This window comes from Triticum aestivum, chromosome 1A, assembly GCF_018294505.1.
Source record: "Triticum aestivum cultivar Chinese Spring chromosome 1A, IWGSC CS RefSeq v2.1, whole genome shotgun sequence".
Lineage (NCBI taxonomy): Eukaryota > Viridiplantae > Streptophyta > Magnoliopsida > Poales > Poaceae > Triticum > Triticum aestivum.
In genome coordinates, this window is record NC_057794.1 from 559,792,479 (window position 1) to 559,804,206 (window position 11,728).

Here is an 11,728-nt window from a genome sequence, read left to right on the forward strand (position 1 = left end):
TTGATCGGTCGGATCGTGAAGACGTACGACTACATCAACCGCGTTGTGCTAATGCTTCCGCTTTCGGTCTACGAGGGTACGTGGTCAACACTCTTCCCTCTCGTTGCTATGCATCACCATGATAATGTGTGTGCGTAGGAAATTTTTTGAAATTACTACGTTCCCCAACAGATATGCTTGTCACCATGGATCTTGGTGATCCTGACATCGAGCAAAACAATATGGACATTTGGGTCCTTGTTGATACGCTTCCAATTCTACCTCTATGTGAGTTTCTCAAACATAGTTATTAACTAATTTATATTTCCATTGACAGCTTATTTTCAATCTTCAAACAATGTGCGAAAGATGGTAGACAAAACCCACTACACCGATGGCTTCGAATTAACTTATCAGGAGAAAAATCATTTGATCGCATTTTGTACTGACCTTGAGAATTACAATACCTATTATGATACTCCTCCAAATTATGGTCAATACGTGCCACTAGTGCACGTGTTGAACTACGGTAACTACTATGGAGATACCCTGGTGTTGGGGATATTATTACTGGACGTAAATCGGCCAGGAGCAGCCGGATTAACTTTATGAAGATTAGAAGCCCATGAAGATGTAAGAATGATGGCGCTTTATGAAGGCCCAAGGCCAAAAGGCGAGTTAAAGCCTGTAGCTATAAACCAACCTTATTATGTAACTTGCATTGTAAGATAGGAAGTATAGAGACCAAACCGGACACGTTTATGATCCGGCTTCGGGACTCTGTAAACCGGCGGGCGTCAACCTATGTATATAAAGGGACGACCCGGCAGCGGTTTAGGGACAACAGACAACAACTCGAGGGCCAGTCAAAGCGGATTCGCTCCCTGGTCATCGAAAACCCAGCAATCACTACACCATGCACCAGAATTCCCTACCGTTGTGTGTTGGGAAAAAGTCAATATTGCCGACCCACGGTTGGCCATGAAAGTTTCTAACAGATTGTGGGTCGGGAAAATTCTTTACAGCAACACACCGTCGGTCGGGAATGATAAAACATATACCATCGAACTGTCGGTCGGGAATTCCCTTATGGCCCACGGACCATCGGTCGGCAAATAATCCCGACCAACAGTCAGATGCTAAATGGGCCTCGCGCACGAACGGCCAAATTTTAGCGCGTAGTCTGGCCCAGCCCGCGAAATGTTTTTTTTTCAAATCACTTCAATCCCCACGAAGGGCCAAATCCCTAGCATCCCAGCCATTCCACCACTGCCAAATCCCTAGATCCCAGCCATTCCACCGCCGCCCCACGCCTCCAGCCGGTCGTTCCCCAGGCCGTCCCACGACCTCCGCTACGCCGTCATGCCCGCCCTGCGCCGTCCTGCCAGCCCCATGCCGTCCTGCCTCTGCTGCGCCACCTCACGCCGTCATGCCTCTGCCGCGCCACCCCACGCCGTCCTGACTGCCCTGCGTCGCCCCGCACCGTCCCGTGCCTCCCTGGCCGCCCCGCGCCGTCCTGCCCGTCCATCGGCGCCCCGTGCCGTCCTGCCCATCCATCGACGCCCCGCGCAGTTCCGTCTTGCCCATCCACCGGTGCCCCGCACTCGTCCGTCCGAGTGGCTGCTTCAACTTGTATCGGGGCAGCGTGCGTCTGAGGTACATCTCCTCTCTCTCTCTCTCCTAGAGGCATGTTGGAGCTCCGGCAGTGGGGAACAAGAATCTCATCGGGGATCTTCCGTAGAACGCATGTGGCGGGGACAACTCTGAGGTTGTTCTGAGGAAATGATGATACTAACTCTGCAGCTTCATGTGGAGGCCGAACTGGATCTGTACATATGATTTGAGAACAATGTTTCATTACCGTTAGTTGTGTAAGTACACACGTTTGTCCTGACACTAAAAAAGAAGGAATAGATGCATTTTACATGGTTTATGCCTGAATTGTTACAGGTTCAATGAGCAAGGATCACTCATTAAGTCTAGCAAGTTTCTACATTGTCCTTAGTGTTGTTCAGCATGATCTCGTAAGAGATTTTATATTCAACATCATGGGCTAAAACAAAATTCTGTATACTGAATAAGTCTAGGGCATTACTGTTTTACCTTTCATAGGAAGTGGTTTCTCTGACTTGCTGAGATAAGCATCGGGGCTAGATTCTTGTATTTCCTCTTAAGGAAGTTTAGCATCTGAACTTGGGGAGACCTCACGCAGTGTGGATTTTCATCTCTTTGTACATGTGACCTGACTTCATCTCTCTTTTGTTTTTGTTGCAGGTTGCACAGAGTACCACTGTTGGTACCATTGAGCAGAGGAAGAAGAGTAGCAGAATCATTGGTACTTAGTGACCAGCTTGTGGTATTTGATTGTACCTAGCATCATATTTGCCTGAACCAAACACCACCTTAGTGCACAAGGTGTGTGTGGAGTGTCCACTGTTTATTTTTCTTTTAGTATATGATTAGTTGATGGAGTGCTTTTAGTCTGGCTGTTTGATTCAAAAATTATGTGAATAACTGAAATGTTAGATAGATTAGGAGTTAGTGGCTAACAAACAGATATTATTTATGAAATTGGTGAGCTTAATATCTTGTTGGTATTTTGTAACAAATGTGGCTCCAAGATTTATTGAAGTTGTTATCTTAGTGTGTTCCTAGCATAGCCCAGCCAATGTTGCGTGTGAACATGAATTGAAGGTTTTGCTTAGGCTTCGGCTCTTATGCATTTTTTCCTTCAGGAGGCTACACCGTGGGAGCTCATCTTCAAGAGATCATTCACCGACGTGCTTACTGCATCCACTCAAGTGAGTTCCTCTACCCCACTCAAGTCTAGAGGCCCTCCATGTGTGTGGATGCCATGAATATGTAGAGATACCTCCTTATGTTTGGCACTGATTTTTGTAGTGTGTAATCTGGTTGGTTATTAGGATTCTTGCTACCAATGACTCAACTTCCAGCAGCGGCGCAGTAATCCCCTTCCGTGCTTGTCACGACATCCTCCACTAGTTGGTGAGTCAACCATATCTTTGGTCTGTTTATTTATGGTGGTATCTACCTTTGCTATGTGTACTACCATTGAATTGGTTCTATGATTCTTACTTTCTTTTCCGAGCCACTGTATTTATAGTACTTCAAGTAATTCCTTGCATTCTCTGGTTGTGATATTATTTGTTCAGGATTTAGTGTGTATTTGTAGTGACCAAGTGTGAAGCTAGCTAGCATGGATAGAAGTTGGATGGATGCGCCTAGGTATAATGCAGCATATATGTTTTAAATTTCTTAGATGCTGAAACTATATATAACACACTACACATGTACACTTGCATGTAGGCATACAGAGAAGTACTTACAAGGGCTCGCCAAATTCCTAGGCTTTGCATTTAATAAATCATCGGCCGAGAATAAAATCTTATGTCCTTGCAAAAACTGTGTGAACTCATACTAGATAGAAGAGTCTGAAGTCCGTGAGCACCTGGTATGCGAGGGATTTGTAGATGGCTACAAACAGTGGATGTTTCATGGAGAACGTGTCTCTTCTTCTTCCATTCCTCATATTTTTGTTTAAGGGTGACGATAGGGATGAGGGCGATGATATATCTGATTTGCTAAGAGACCTTGCTGCTGGTTTGGATAAAGGGGGAGATCTTGAAGATGATTGTGGTTTAGATCAGGATGATTCTTTTCTAGAATCTCTCCACAAACTTGAAGCTGATTCTAGACAAGAGCTATATCCAGGCTGTAAGAATTTCTCAAAGCTTCGTTTCCTAGTGAGACTTCTTCACACCAAACTGCTTGGAGGGTGGTCTGATAGAAGTTTTGATCTGCTGTTAGATCTACTAAAAGATGCTTACCCTTAGTCCGCAATACCCAAAAACTCCAATGAAGCTAAAAAACTAGCCAAATGCCTAGGACTTGGGTATGTTAATATCCATGCATGTGAAAATGATTGCATTCTATTTTGGAAGAACAATGCCAATGCCAATTCATGCCCAGAATGTAAGGCTTCAAGATGGAAATCTGAAAGGAAGAGTGCAGATGGGAAACGTGTCCACAAGGTTCCTAAGAAGGTTCTTCGTTACTTCCCAATAAAGAAGAGGCTTCAAAGGTTGTTTGTGTGTTCCAGAACTGCGGCTCTCACAAGATGGCATGCAGAAGAGCGCACACAAGATGGCTTGATTAGTCATCCTAAAGATTCCCTCCTTTGGAAAGATTTTGATGAAAAAAATAAAGATTTTGCAAAAGACAGCAGAAATCTTAAGCTTGTAGTATGTGTCGATGGTTTTAATCCATTTAGATCCATGAATCTCAGCTATAGCATTTGGCCAGTAGTATTGATTCCTTATAACTTTCCACCCTGGATGATTATGAAGCAATCAAATTTCATCCTATCACTGTTGATTCCTGGCAGAAATTCTCCTGGTGGTGATATTGATGTCTATCTTGAGCCACTAGTTGATGATATGGTAGATATGTTTCTTGATGGTGTTAGGACCTATGATGCTTCAACCGGAGAGTATTTTCAGTTGCATGCTACCATAATATGCACAATTACAGATAAACCGGTATATAGGAAAGCTCAAGGGACGTGTCCACACCAGAAGTCATGTGGAAGGATCAATTGCAGAGGGCTATTTGTTTGATGGGAGCTTGACATTTTGCTCACACTATTTGGATGATGAGAGTTGGTTGAATCGAGCTAGGAATGATGGGGGTTTGGATATGGAAGTTGATGATACAACTACTTTCTTCCACAACATTGGTCGAGGGCTGGCTGGCAAGTGCATGGTGATGTTAGATAAAAAAACTTGGCTGCAAGCCCACAGATACGTCTTGTTCAATTATGACAACATAGAACCATACCTAGACTAAGATATCCCTACTATGTATTGCTATTAGGTTATTTCTCTCCTCCTTGTCAATTAATAAATATAACCTATATGCAGCAAACATATGGATTACCTTTCTTCTATTGGTGTTCGAAGTCATCGAGAAGTAAAGCGTGTGCATTACGAGACCTTTCATGAGTGGTTTAAATTGCACGTAAGTGGGCATTTGACTGTCAACCTATAAGACATATAATTCCATCCCATTGTAGAGTAACAATAGCATTTCATAATCACAGGTGGCAGAAATGGGCGATGAAGCACCTCATGGGATAAAAATATTAGCTAAAGAGCCAAACTTGGTTGCTATGAAGTATAGTAGCTACACTATAAATGGGACAGACTTTCATACACAATCATATGATGAGGGCCGGTCATTTAAGAGTAGTGGAGTAGCTCTTGTTGCACAAACCACATCCTTTGCAAAAGGAAAAGGTGACAATATTAGTGTAAGAAACAAGACCTATTATGGCATTATAAAGGAAACTCTTGAGTTGAATTATCAACATGAAGGGAAAGTAGTGTTGTTCAAATGTGACTGGGTTGATAATCGTGTAGAAGATGAATGGGTGCAAACTGATCAGTTTGGAATCACTTCTGTGAATTTCAAGCATTTGTTCAATACTGGTGAGAAAATATCAGACGAGCCCTTCATATTAGCCACACAAGCAACTCAAGTTTACTATGTTGAAGATCCCATTGATGCTAAGTGGTCTACTGTTGTTGTTCCATCATTATATGACATAGAAGAATCTAAAGATGACAATGGTAATGTTTTACGTGTGACGTTGCCTGATCCATGTACTGCTATACGTGTGAGTGTTGCGGATGGATGCATTGGTTCTGCTAGGACACATATAGATGGACTAGTTCTTAAAGCAAGTGATATTGAAAAAAAAGTAAGTGTTGTGTATGATCCTCTAATGTTTTGTATTTTCAGCGATGTACTCGCATAGTGTGTCTTTTGCAGGAGGAAAAATGGCAAGCGCAAACGGAAGAGCTAAAGATGGTGGGGTCACGGAGGAACAACTGAAAGCGGTAGAGTATGAACTACTGAGAAGCAAGACCATTGAACGGAATGATAAACGGCTAGCAGCGGTACGAGCAACAAGAGCTTCTATGCAGGAAGATACGGAAGCGAACCAAGCCCCCAAAAAGAAAAGAAAGGTATGTAGCCCTGAAGATGTTCTACTTGAAGGAAGCAAATGTAGCTTGCAACACTAAACTATATATCTATGCAGGCACCCTCCAGCGCACCTATAAGCGCGAATGAAGGACGTGTTTTGAGGTCTAGGGTATCAAAAGATCAAGATCATGTAGATCCTGAGCATCAGCCTTCCAAAGGTATTTGTAGTGGGTTATACTTGCTCATATTGTAGCCTAATGTCACTTGCTAGAATTGTTGTATGACTATGTTAATTTTCTTGCATGAAGAGATTACTTGTGAGCTTGATGATGAAGGTAGTCAAAAGAAAGGTGGAAGAAAAATTACTCGAAAGGCTAACATATATGCAAGGTTGAATCAACCCAAAAACCATATTCCACTTAATGGGAATGGCCAGCCTGTTGGGCCAGATGCAACTGAATTTGCCAATTTCATTGGTACTTTGGTGAGGAAGCATATACCACCTGCAGAGTTAGATTGGCGAGATGTTGATGTAGACAAAAAATTGTTAGTGTGGGAGACCTTGAAGGTATAAATGAGCATAATTTATAACTTACTCTTTTTTAATGCTATCTAACCGAGTATTCTGCTTTCTCTCATTTTAATAGGCATTTTATGAGCTCGACTCAACCGCCTTGAGCTTTGTTCTCAACACTTCACACATAAAATGGAAGGATTGGAAGTCAGATTTAAAGAGGTACAAGTTCGATGCTGCACTGACTGATGCACAACTTATGAAAAGACATGATAGCAGAATTAGTGAAGCTGATTGGAAGACCCTTATTACTTATTGGAGATCTTCGGCATTTGAAGTAAGTCATCCTGCCGAATCAAAAAAGTAGTCGTCCTGCTGGACATAGATAAACAAATATGCACCATACATATGGCAGCAAACAATACATGTGATAAATCTCCTTTACTTGTCTTGTAGTCTCGTAGTGCTATCGCCAAAAAGAATCGTGCCAATGCAGTGCCTCATACATCTGGTAGCAATAGTCATGCCCGTGTTGCCAATGAAATGGTAAACATAATTACCCCAATTAAAAAGATACGCCACTGTGTTTTAGTGACTAATTCATAGTGAAATAAATAAATGATTGCAGGCTGTCAAACTTGGGCATGATCCTCGAAGAGATGAAGTTTATATCGAAACACATACATGCAAGAAAGGGGAAAGGAAAGGGAGTTATGTGCCGCAGGCAGCAGCAACAATTGTGAGTCCCTTTTGCCATGTTTTTTCAGTATTAGACAAAAATTATACAAGTAGAATTTACATAGCAAGTACATATCATTTTGTAGAAAGAACTCATAGAGAAAGGTGAACAGCACCCCAAATGGAAGGAAAAAAACATTAAAGAAGGTGATCTGTTTGCACGTGTATGTGGAATGAGGGAGCCCAGGGGTCGTGTTCGTGTGTTAGGTCTAGGTCCAACACCTCAAGATTTGGGCACACCGGGTACACGGGGTAAATTGAGCACAAGAGTTCTAGTTGAAATGGAAGGGCCTCGAGAAGCTGAAAATCGCCTTAACATGCTGGAGGGGCATGTGCTAGAAATGCAAGAACGGATGAACCGAATGGAATTGATGTTAGCTTCACAAGGAGAGCATAATCTGGAAACTCCTAGCTCGCAGCAGGGTTCCAATTCTTGACAAGTAATGAACTATTTCCACATCTTTTCATTGCATCAATAATCCATCTTCCATGCACTAACTCTATTTCTGTTTGATAGAACTCAAGAGCTGAAGCTGAGGATAATAACGATGGTGAAGAAGATGATGAACGGGATGATGAAGAGCCCTTTGTTCATAGAAGAGTTGTTGCAAAGCCCCCTTCAAGAAGCTCATCAGCCTATGAAGATGAAAGCCTTGTAATCTTCTCATCCTTACCTATATGTTGAAATTTTATTTTGTTTCATGTTTCTAAAATAATCATTGATTCAGATTGGTATGGATGTGCTTCTATATGCATGGACTGGTCCTGAAACTCCTGTTGCTAAGGCAACAATTATCTCAGTTGACCCAGACACTATTGTGGGCAGAGAGCCCCTTGGACCAGGAACTTATGAGGTTCTTGTCAATGTTGCGATCAGAAGGGATGCTACTTTGCCTTTTGAAGATGAAGGTTTACAAATTATCGCTGATGTTGTCACAAGGTCCATCGCATGGCCATCTAGCAAGGTAATCACCAACATTGTGTGTTTTGTCCACTTATCTCGAATTGTTTGATGTGTGATACTGACTCATGATCACTTTGCTAGATGAAACCCTACAAACCTGGGGCATGTTCCTCGTCCCGCCGCTAAGGTATATTTGAATCATGAGCTAGTATTTATTTTTTGAGCTACAAAACCAGGGATCGAAATGAACTTAACCAGACCCTTGTATCTTCTTCTTCCTCATGATAGTTGTTATCTAGCTCTGTACATTGAGCAGTAACGATCAATGCTGGTCTATCTTCTCTTATTTTCAATACCTACCTAGTTCATTGCCACTTCTTAATGTACAGTTCATAGCTTACATGGTTTAGTAGAAATACAAGGAAATAATAATGTGATGCAAAAGTTGCTCTTATGTCCATGCTATTGTTTACAAGAGTTGTAGTCTTAAATTGGTACATAGACCCGAGCAATTCCTATGTTGGGTGGCTCAAGTTGGCTTTCGTAAGTTCTACTTGCCACATGCCTCATTTCCCAAATCTGGTTTGGCCTTAAAAACTATTTTCTATTGCTTGGGTGCTCCCTGGGAGTAGACTCCAAAAGAGTCAGTAGAACATGAGAATCTTCATCTTCTGTGAAAGCTTGCTTTATTTTGTCCATGAACTTAAGTTCTTTAGTCCCTCCCTCCATTCCCAGTTCATCCGAGAACAAAATGTCCATGACTCTTGTTTCCAAAAAGCAGCATACTACAAGAGAAAATGCATCTCTGACATCTTTCATTCCATTAAGTAACAGAAAATCAATACAGTTTACCCACTTAATTTTCATCTCAAGTAAAACCTCTTTGCTAGAATGTCTTAGTACTCGTGGCAAAACTTCAACCATGGAAATGATACATTCTTTGGAAGTCTGTGCATATAGGAACTTGAAAAAAAGTGTGTGGGCCTTCAAAATATTATGTTTCAAGGCAACATTCTCAGTTTCTAGTACTGCCATGTCCACAATAGAAATCTGCTCTTTAGTATTGATAGTTCTGTTATCACAGTGAGTACACCTCTATATTATGTTGCCTTGTGTTGCTCCGAGTACACCTCTATATTGCTCATATTTCCTAAAATATACTTCATGGTCACGTTGCATCGAGGCTTTATGATGTCCAACACAGCAAAGATCTAATTAACACATGTTGTGGCATTGTTCTAAACTTGAGCTATTTCTTGTAACACTAAAATCCCATAGTTTTTTATTGCCAATTGCCATAGATGCTTTATACAATTATTGTTTTTGCCATTGTCTCTGAATGCATGCTCACCATGACATTTTTATCCTTTGTAGGAAAGACATACAAAAGGAGCAGGAAGGAACCAGGACGATGTCAGTTTACATCAGCTAGAGATTTCTGTAATGGAGCAAAAACAATGCGTCTTTTAGGTCTCATTTTTTCACCTGGGTATTTTGTGTAATGGAGAAAACAATGAATATCGGAGATGCATCTATCACTTTGTAAACCTGTTGGGTGATTCGGTCATTGAATCGTAAATGTTTCCTTTACTTGTGAGAAGTAATTAATATGTTATCCTTCTTTGGTCATGATTTAATATTTTCGGAGTACATGCAAGTTACTGTAACTTGACTAATATCATATTGTAATGAGATATGCAACTTGATTTTGATTGACATTGTATTGTAAGGCAGATGGGAAATCAAGGGTACGTGGGTATTAAACATTGCTCAGCTAAGCAAAATGATGTCAAATTGTTGGTTGGCGAAACAAAACAACATCCTATTGTTAGGACCAACAGAAAGTCGGTCGGCAAAAAAGACACCATCGCACAGTTGGTCGGGAAAGGTTCAGGATAGGGGCAGCAGAAAGTCGGTCGGCAAAGACTGTATTGTCAAACGGTCGGTCGGGAAAGCTTTAACAGCAACACCAGCTGAGAATCAGTCGGGAAAGATTCCGGGGTAGGCCATCAGAAATTCGGTCGGCAATTCGGTTTATAGGCGTCCAACTGTCGGTCGGGAAAGACATGTCGGTCGGGAAAAGGTTTTCCTATCTGGACTTACCCCAACAAACGCTGTCGGTCGGCAATACTTTTTCCCGACCGACTGTGTGTCGGCAGACGCTGTTTTTCCGACCAACTTGTTTGTTGGGGATGCGGTGTTGTGGTGTAGTGAATACCAATCACAACTAGACGTAGGCTTTTACCTTCATCGAAGGGGCCGAACTAGTATAAACTCCCCGTGTCCCCTTGTCCGATTTAACCCCTTTAAGCTAACCCATTGCGATGGCTCCACGACTAAGTCCTTTCACAAGGACATCTGCCGTGACAAACCCTCGACAGTTGGCGCCCACCGTGGGGCTATCGCATGATGGTTTCGAGTTCTTAAAGGGCAGCTTTGATGGACTCAAGGGATACGCTGTGGGCCGGATGACGAAGAGTCGTCGCGGGAAGCTCTACATCGACAACACAGGATGGGGCCCCAAGGCCGATTCAATTGAATACAGGTACCAGGTCCCCTTTGGTGGGATTCACGTCTTCATCGGCAAGATTGGCGAACCGGGCCCTGAGCCAGACACCTGCACCGACATCGTCGAAACGGCTCAGCGTGCAAGCCCTTCCCTGGTTCAGCCTATGGCGAAGCATGTTTTCGTAGGTGTCATCCATGGAGAAGAATATGAGGACGGATCGACATCCGATGGAGAAACCGTTGTCTGCTTCGACGACGAGTCTTCTGGAGAGACCGAATCACTCTATCAGTTGCAGGATGGCCGGATTGGTAGAGGTTCTGAGGGCAACAGTATTCCGGACTCCCCTGATCTGCCAAACTGGGTCGCTATCTTCATGGCCGATACACAATCAGCGCCCCACTCATCAACCGCCGCAGCAATGCTCTCCGGTTCAGCAATAGCCACGCCGGCGGGGGCAGGGAGCTCTGTGCCACCTCCGGCTCAAGTTCTGTCTGACTTGTTCGACGCTTTGGCAACATTGATGGCCACAGAGGTGGATGCAGCAGCCCGGGATCAGCACAATGCGGAGATCGCAAAGATAAAGGATCAGATAACTCAGGCTAAAACGGACCTAGTAGAAGATAACGCTAGGATGGCTACAGAACGGGCCGAGTTGGAAGCTCAGGCCTACCGGCTTAGGCTAGATCAAAATGCTTCAGAGGAAGTCATGAGAAGAAGATACCGATCGCATCTCCTGCCGAGTTATGAGCCAAGAAATCTCTTCAATACGCCAGGAGCAGGAACGAGTAACCAGCCAATATTAAACCGGGCGGAGGTGCCAGGAACAGGAGCGCCGGTTCAGCCACGCGCGACGGACCTGCCTCGTCAGAACAACATTGTGCCACAGTATGTTCCAACACCTCCCACGCATTACTCCAACCCGTTGGACAACATTGTGGCCACCGCTTCACGATTGGCAGCCCTCCCAACCGACGGCGAATCACCAGTTGCGGTTGAGGCACGACAGGCCAGGGATCTCCTTCAAAAAGCTCTAAACCAGCAGCAGGCATATTCGCACAGTCTTGAGAGGATTCATTCC

The 11,728-nt window shown here is 43.3% G+C and overlaps 2 long non-coding RNA genes across 2 annotated transcripts; both read left to right on the plus strand.

The window, feature by feature from the left end:
- Positions 1–5,981: 5,981 nt before the first annotated feature.
- Positions 5,982–6,375, plus strand: LOC123181176 (uncharacterized). Its single transcript, XR_006491539.1, has 3 exons — positions 5,982–6,026; positions 6,101–6,203; positions 6,294–6,375. It is a non-coding gene; the product is annotated as an uncharacterized lncRNA (long non-coding RNA).
- A 1,412-nt stretch (positions 6,376–7,787) lies between these two features.
- On the plus strand, positions 7,788–8,329 carry LOC123181181 (uncharacterized). Its single transcript, XR_006491540.1, has 3 exons — positions 7,788–7,892; positions 8,048–8,202; positions 8,283–8,329. It is a non-coding gene; the product is annotated as an uncharacterized lncRNA (long non-coding RNA).
- Positions 8,330–11,728: the final 3,399 nt, after the last annotated feature.